Source organism: Dreissena polymorpha, chromosome 9 (genome assembly GCF_020536995.1).
Source record: "Dreissena polymorpha isolate Duluth1 chromosome 9, UMN_Dpol_1.0, whole genome shotgun sequence".
NCBI classification, from domain to species: Eukaryota; Metazoa; Mollusca; class Bivalvia; order Myida; family Dreissenidae; genus Dreissena; species Dreissena polymorpha.
The window spans coordinates 83,161,273-83,168,780 of record NC_068363.1 but is presented as its reverse complement, the minus strand read 5'-3'; the positions used below and the strand labels follow the sequence as shown (position 1 = coordinate 83,168,780).

The following is a 7,508-nucleotide window of genomic DNA, read 5'->3' as shown; positions in this document are numbered from 1 at the left end:
TGGATAGGTAAGCTTGGTCTACTTGTGACACATCAGCTGGAAACGTAAGCTTGGTCTACTTGCGACAAATCAGCTGGATAGGTAAGCTTGGTCTGGTTAACACACATCAGCTGCAAAGGTAAGGTTGTTCTACTTGTGACACATCAGCTGGATAGGTAAGCTTGGTCAACTTGTGACACATCATCTGGAAAGGTAAGCTTGGTCTACTTGCGACAAATCAGCTGGATTGGTAAGCTTGGTCTGGTTCACACTAATCAGCTGGATAGGTAAGCTTGGTGTACTTGTGACACATCAGATGGAAAGGTAAGCTTGGTGTACTTGTGACACATCAGCTGGATAGGTAAGCTTGGTCTACTTCTGACACATAAGTTGGATAGGTAAGCTTAGTCGACTTGTGACACATCAGATGGAAAGGTAAGCTTGGTGTACTTGTGACACATCAGCTGGATAGGTAAGCTTGGTCTACTTCTTACACATCAGTTGGATAGGTAAGCTTGGTCTACTTCTTACACATCAGCTGGATAGGTAAGCCTGGTCTACTTGTGACACATCAGCTGGATAGGTAAGCTTGGTCTACTTCTGACACATCAGTTGGATAGGTAAGCTTGGTCTACTTCTGACACATATGTTTGAAATGTAAGCTTGGTCTACTTCTGACACATCAGTTGGATTGGTAAGCTTGGTCTACTTGTGACACATCAGCTGGATAGGTAAGCTTGGTCTACTTGTGACACATCAGCTGGATAGGTAAGCTTGGTCTACTTCTGACACATCAGTTGGATAGGTAAGCTTGGTCTTCTTGTGACACATCAGTTGGATAGTTAAGCTTGGTCTACTTGTGACACATCAGTTGGATAGGTAAGCTTGGTCTACTTCTGACACATCAGCCGGATAGGTAAGCTTGGTCTACTTGTGACACATCAGTATGATAGGTAAGCTTGGTCTACTTGTGACACATCAGTTGGATAGGTAAGCTTGGTCTACTTCTGACACATCAGCCGGATAGGTAAGCTTGGTCTACTTGTGACACATCAGCTAGATAGGTAAGCTTGGTCTACTTGTGACACATCAGTTGGATAGGTAAGCTTAGTCTACTTGTGACACATCAGTTGGATAGGTAAGCTTGGTCTACTTCTGACACATCAGCCAGATAGGTAAGCCTTGTCTACTTGTGACGCATGACCTGGATAGGTGAACTTGGTAAACTTGTGACACATCATCTTGATAGGTAAGCTTGGTCTATGTCTTACTTCTATTGATAATATCAAGAGCCAATTTCACAATTTTGGAGGTAAGTACCAGAACAAGTTTATAATGTTTTGTCTTCATTGTTTTAAAGATTATGTTCATAATTCTATTCAGCAACAATGCATCGCACTTGTCTGCCCGCACGTTTCCCCATACATGCTTAAGCTTAGAGGGTGATTCCCGTTTAGCCTTGTGGTCCAGCATCATCCCAACCTGGTGATGAGGGACGACACAATCACAAGGCTCCATGCCAGTCGCTACCATAGTATTGTGATTTTTGTAGAAGCTTGGACGCCACTCAGAATTTCAGCATCATTCCAAGGTCTGAATGAGTATACAACTTATCCTATGATAGTTGCTTGCAACAGCCGGCAAATCCCTCCCACCCACCTCTTGGTACATATATATTTATTTTTCTGTTTTGTTCGTTTTTTTCTTAATCCTTCGGCTCACTCTCACTTCATTCTTTCATTCGCTCTGATTCCCTGCTGCCTTTACTCACACTCATCCAACTAACGCGGCTCTCTCTCTCTCTCTCTACCCTTATTCCTGCCTTCTTCACTGCGACTCTTCCCTCCCTCACTTTCCCATCTCTCTCACATATTAACCTTCCACTTTTTAATAATTTTCCAATCTTGATTTCCATTATGTTTGTATTTTTATTTATGTATTAACCGCATATTTATGCCCATTGAAATGACTCAATCTGTATATAATCACATCGTTCACAAACAAGGAGCACATATATAATGTTTTATGTTCGTGTTTGTGTAGTTTTCTTTGTCACACCGAGAGCTGCACATGGTAGTGGTGTTGTAATATTGGAATAGACAATAAAAGTTACCGTGTTATTCAAATCATATTTTAGTCAACAAATTAATAAACTTATCAGTTCAATGAGACTGCAACTTATTTTTTTTTTACTGTTCAAAAATCTAGGGAAATGGTAACCGAAACAGTGCTAAAGACAAATACGTGTTAGTCTTAAAGACGAATGTGTTCTACTCATGGGCACACTGAGTGAATACTGATAATCAACTATTTTTATTTTTTTTAATGTAAATAAGCAGAGAACCAAACAGTTAGTTTAAACAAAAAATACATGTAATTAGATATTAAATCACATCCTGCAACAGCAGAGTCCCATTTACGTGTTTGAGTCAACGATGAATTACCCTACAGAATTAAACTAGCGTAAGCATACAGGTTTAACAGAGGCAGTTAGCAGTATATACAAACTACATTAAACTCATAGTACGCTTCTTCTTGGGACCATTATAATCAGACATCATCATTACAAAACATGTCCGTACACCCTCAAGTAATGGTATTAGCAGTAATTGCAGAAGCAGCTGCAGCTGTAGCAGAAGCTTTGTAGTGTTATCGTGCAAGTGTGAACAGGCAGGATAACACACAGTTTGTCCCTTACCCCCCCCCCCCACACACACACACACACCCTCCCCCCGTTCTCACATAGCTGAGACTTTACGAAGATCATCCTAATCAAGCCACGATCTGAAAAAAAGGCTCGAGGCCGATCGGAGTCTAAATCGAGCAATTTGGAAAATTATGGTCTTTATTTCGACCGTTCTACGATGCCACTACGTCAAATGCTTACTGCGTTTACTGCCGCGACATTCAAGATCATACTACGACGCTACGCAGAGCTTTTACTGCGCTTTTACTACGATCATGAAGATATCTCAACGATGCTTCCGCGCTGCCTGTACGATTATGGCGCTTCTACTACGCTCTTTTTACGACTTTACACCGATTCTTGTTGGCTACAAACCCGCTACGCTTGTTTTGAGCATGTTCAAAATAAGCGTTGCGAGAGCGTAAAGCTCTCCGACCATGAAGACTTTATCGCGATTATACTGCGCTTATGAAGACTTCTCTTCGTTTGCCCTGCGATTTGTCAAGATCGGCCATGTTTTCGGCCACGCTTTGATCGTAGTAGAAGCGGCGTCTATGTGTGAACGGGGGTTAGCCTGTATGAACGCCTGACTGCCAGTGGGTCTGTTTCATTTTTCTGTTTTCTCTATCAAGCCCCTCCGTCTGTCTTCTCCCAGTTCGTCAGTTGCAGTCGTATCTTATAATTAGCTACATTCTTTAACAGCTCACGATTACTTTTCTCTTTCATTTTTTCTTTGATGATTTACATGTATCTTATTCATTTAATGTATAACTCCGGCTACAGAAAGAACGAAATCTTATTTCTACAAAATATGCATACAGACCGACATGGACAATTACATAGCCAGGTTATCTAATACATTGAATAGGACATGGCACGGTGGGATTATTATACTTCGTTTATATGCGGTGTATGTTTTGTAATTACTAAACGCTAAAAAAAGGTCCTACGAATTATTAAGTCGGTACCTTCTTTAAAGATTTGCATAATTAATAAGATTAAGGTATCAATTCTTTTGAGCAATAAATGATAAAATTGCTGCATATACATTGTAATAGTTCAGGGACCTATACAAACAGGCCCCTGTTTGTTTAAATACGTCCCTGGATAGTTCATATAGCGTTGATCTAATTTATAGTCGTCTTTGCCTAAATTTACCGAACATTTTTTGAAACAGTGCATATAAGCCTTTTTTCCATCTATATAAATGCACTGATATGTAAACTGTTCCCATGTGAATTTTTTGTAATGTGCTGCAGGCCAAATAACATGTGTACCGGTATTATTGGCACTGTACTACAATGCTGTAGTATATTACGAATATAAATGAATATATTCGCCAATGTCGATTTAGTGTCTTTAAGCAGGAACACTTAAAACGTGTCTAGTAAACGAAATATATAATGCTTATAAATTAAAAAAAAGTGCTATTGCCACACCATGAAATGCACGAGTTGTTTTGTCAATATAATCTTCCATGCATTGTTTATCAATTAAATTCATAGTTGTAGGCCTAACTATAAAATGTTGGTAAGTGAGTTACAACATATCAGTATTTGGACTCGTCTTGTAGATGTTTAATTTCACACAATGCGATCACTAGTACTGGAAACTTGAGAGGAAAGAAAGGCGCCTAACTCTTGGAAACTCTCGAAACCAAATCTCATGCCGAATAATGCACAATTCTGGGAAAATGGCTGAACCATTCCGATTCACGAATGGCATCTTGTGATGCCTAAAACTTTAAAAGATAGGGGTACAAAAGATAGACATAAAAAAATCGTCGAACATTGAAAATAGGTAAGCATATGGAAATCTATACTTACTTATTTAAATAGGGGAATGTGCAGTGTTTAGTGTTGAAACCACCTAATTGCTAGTGAATAACTAGTAGCATTGGTACCGAACGTATCCTCCAGTGACCAAATACCGGTGTATTAAAGGGGCCTTTGCACTGATTTTGGCATGTTTTGAAGTTTGTCATTAAATGCTTTATATTGATAAATGTAAACATTGGATATAAAAAGCTCCAGTAAAAAATCAAGAATACAATTTTAAAAGGTTTACAGTCAACTCTTACCTTAGTCAACTCGCACGGTAGTCAACTCGCACGTTTTTTGGTCAACTCGTGCTCGATTGGTCATTGTCGGCTCGGGTACTACTTACATGTACCCCGGGTACTCTTAAGTATACTAACATGTACCCCGGGTACGGTAAATATACTAAAACGTACCCAGGAAATTTAACGCTAAATCGGTCGTTGTCGGCTATTTTTTCTTAAAATTAATTATATACACATGCATGTCAATTTTCTGTAAAATGGCCTCTATATTATCGAAACTCATACTCACAAAGCATGTTGACACAGTTTTTTTTAAAGAGAAGTTTGTTTAAGATTATCGGTAGCGCGTTTTACGACATCGGATTTTAGGCAGGAATACAACTCGGGTACAGTCTAATATCGACCGGGTACGATTAAGTATATTTACCGTACCCGGGGTACATGTAAGTATACTTAAGAGTACCCTGGGTACATGTTAGTAGTACCCGAGCCGACAATGACCAATCGAGCTCAACTCGCACGGAAGTCAACTCGTACCTAAGTCAACTCGCACGGTAGTCAAAATATTGATGTATTAATGGGTTCTGAATGAGTAATTTATGCATCAAAACAAATGAGAAATACTTTCAGAGTTTAGTTCAATACTTTTTCTTGAAAAATATTCACAAAATAAATTTAAAAAATCAGAAAATATTGTTTAACCATGGTAACGTTATCGGCACATTATAACAGACATTTTAAGTCCTTTTATCTATTTTTTAACTATTATTTTATTTTTTATTTCATTATTAGATCTAACACACATTATCAAAGCTTTATATATGTACACAAGTAGACATACATCTACATACTTTTCTTTTAATATTTATTTCAATATTTACACAAATTAAGAAAGCTTTGCAATATGTACACAATGAGACATACATCTATATATATTTTTTTAAATATTTATTCCAATATTTTCACACATAATCAAAGACCCCCTATCAGTAATATCTTTATCTACTCCTCGATAATCAGTACCCTTATCAGCTCTGAATGACTGACAGATTGTCAGTTTATTGTAATTTTAGTGGTGATAAATAGGGTATTGTTACTGATTAGGTGACAACTGTTTTCAATATCTTCCATAGCTCATTAAAAAAATATAAGCTTATACAAAATTTCTAACAATTAAATAGAAATTAGAATACAAATAATTAAAAAACAAAAAACATGAACGCGAAATAGAGCTCCACATAGACTTTCCACTATTATAAATCAACACGCGAACAATTAAACGTATTTCAATTAATAATTGCAAATTACATATATTCCAATATTGGTTAAAAATACTTGGATCGAGTGATAACAGTATCACAAAAACAAACTTTCATCTTCAATACAAATAAACAACGTTTATTAACTTCAAGCAAAGCTGGTACCATATTGAGAAAAGCTGGTATATTGAGATAACTACTTGACTTTATGACAAATCAGAAATAAGAAATACAACACACCACTAACATGATTTTGATTATCTTCACATTAATTAGAAATCTAAAGAGGTCGTTATAATAACATAATACGCGAAAATAGAAAATGTAAGTTTTGCAACGGACACGCTATAGAAAATGAGTATCACTTTCCACTTGTTTGACATTCTAATGCAGTCGGCAAATAGGCTTTTCTTAAGTTATGAAATATAATAGTATACAATGATATGAATGGTACTTACCGGTTTTGCATGTGTTCGATGTTGCCATTTTCGGCAACTATCGCATTCAATTGCTTGCTGCCTTGGACCCACATTCCTTGAACACAATATACACGGATAATCCATCACAACAAAACCCCGCATGAATTCACTATATGTATGTATTCCGTAGCACATATATGTTGATAATGATAACCTATTCTTAATTTAGTCGATTTATATACATAACTAAGATCTATTATGAAATAACCGCATGCAACAAACATAACCTAATTTTCGTTTTAATTTTCTTTAATTTAACTTACACCTGATTATAAAAGTAAAACTTTTTAATAACAAGCTAAATTAACTTTAATTGAATCGTGCTCGGTATACAACACCCTTTACAACATTCTTAGTTTTGTGACAAACATTAAAGTATCAATGATTAATTATCATACCAATTTAGTTTAATTGATTAATGTTTTGCCATTTTAATAATTGTTAGTTGTATATAAGACCTTTCACACCTATTACAAACATTCATATAACCCGTGAAAAACACCGACCACAAGTGTAAAAGAGCCATTAAATGTGACAATCGTATATTCAGATTATTAAAAAAGGACATAATTTCTATTATTTTTACTTATAAACTTCTTATAAACTACTGATCATATTACATCCTTCATCTATTTCTATGTATTTTTCGAGGCGTGCGAGTTGACTTCGAAAAGTGCGAGTTGACCAGAAATGCCGTGCGAGTTGACCAAAAAACGTGCGAGTTGACTACCGTGCGAGTTGACTTAGGTACGAGTTGACCGGCACCCTTTTAAAAAGGAAAACAAATTGACCCTCAGCAGGACTCAAATCACTGACCCCTGGAGTCCTGGAGTAAAAAGTCTATGACTTAGACCACTCAGCCATTCTTCCGGATAAATTGTCGGATGTATTTTATACTTTATATAAGAAATCCTCGTAGTTTCACCAAAATATAATGACAACAACAGAACTCTCCAAATTATTAATTCATTTCGCGTTGCAATGCTTTATAATTTTCGGGTTTTTAAATTGTCAAAAGATACTTATAATGGCTTTTTTAGAGC

The 7,508-nt window shown here is 36.6% G+C and overlaps 1 protein-coding gene across 1 annotated transcript in view; it reads left to right on the top strand.

The window, feature by feature from the left end:
* Nucleotides 1-4,327: 4,327 nt before the first annotated feature.
* The window catches only part of LOC127843981 (anoctamin-10-like), an 85,538-nt gene continuing 82,357 nt past the window's right edge, over nt 4,328-7,508 (top strand). Inside the window, exon 1 of the mRNA XM_052373923.1 lies at nt 4,328-4,465. The gene's annotated coding sequence lies outside the window, so the exon portion shown is untranslated. The remainder of the gene's footprint in view (nt 4,466-7,508) is intronic.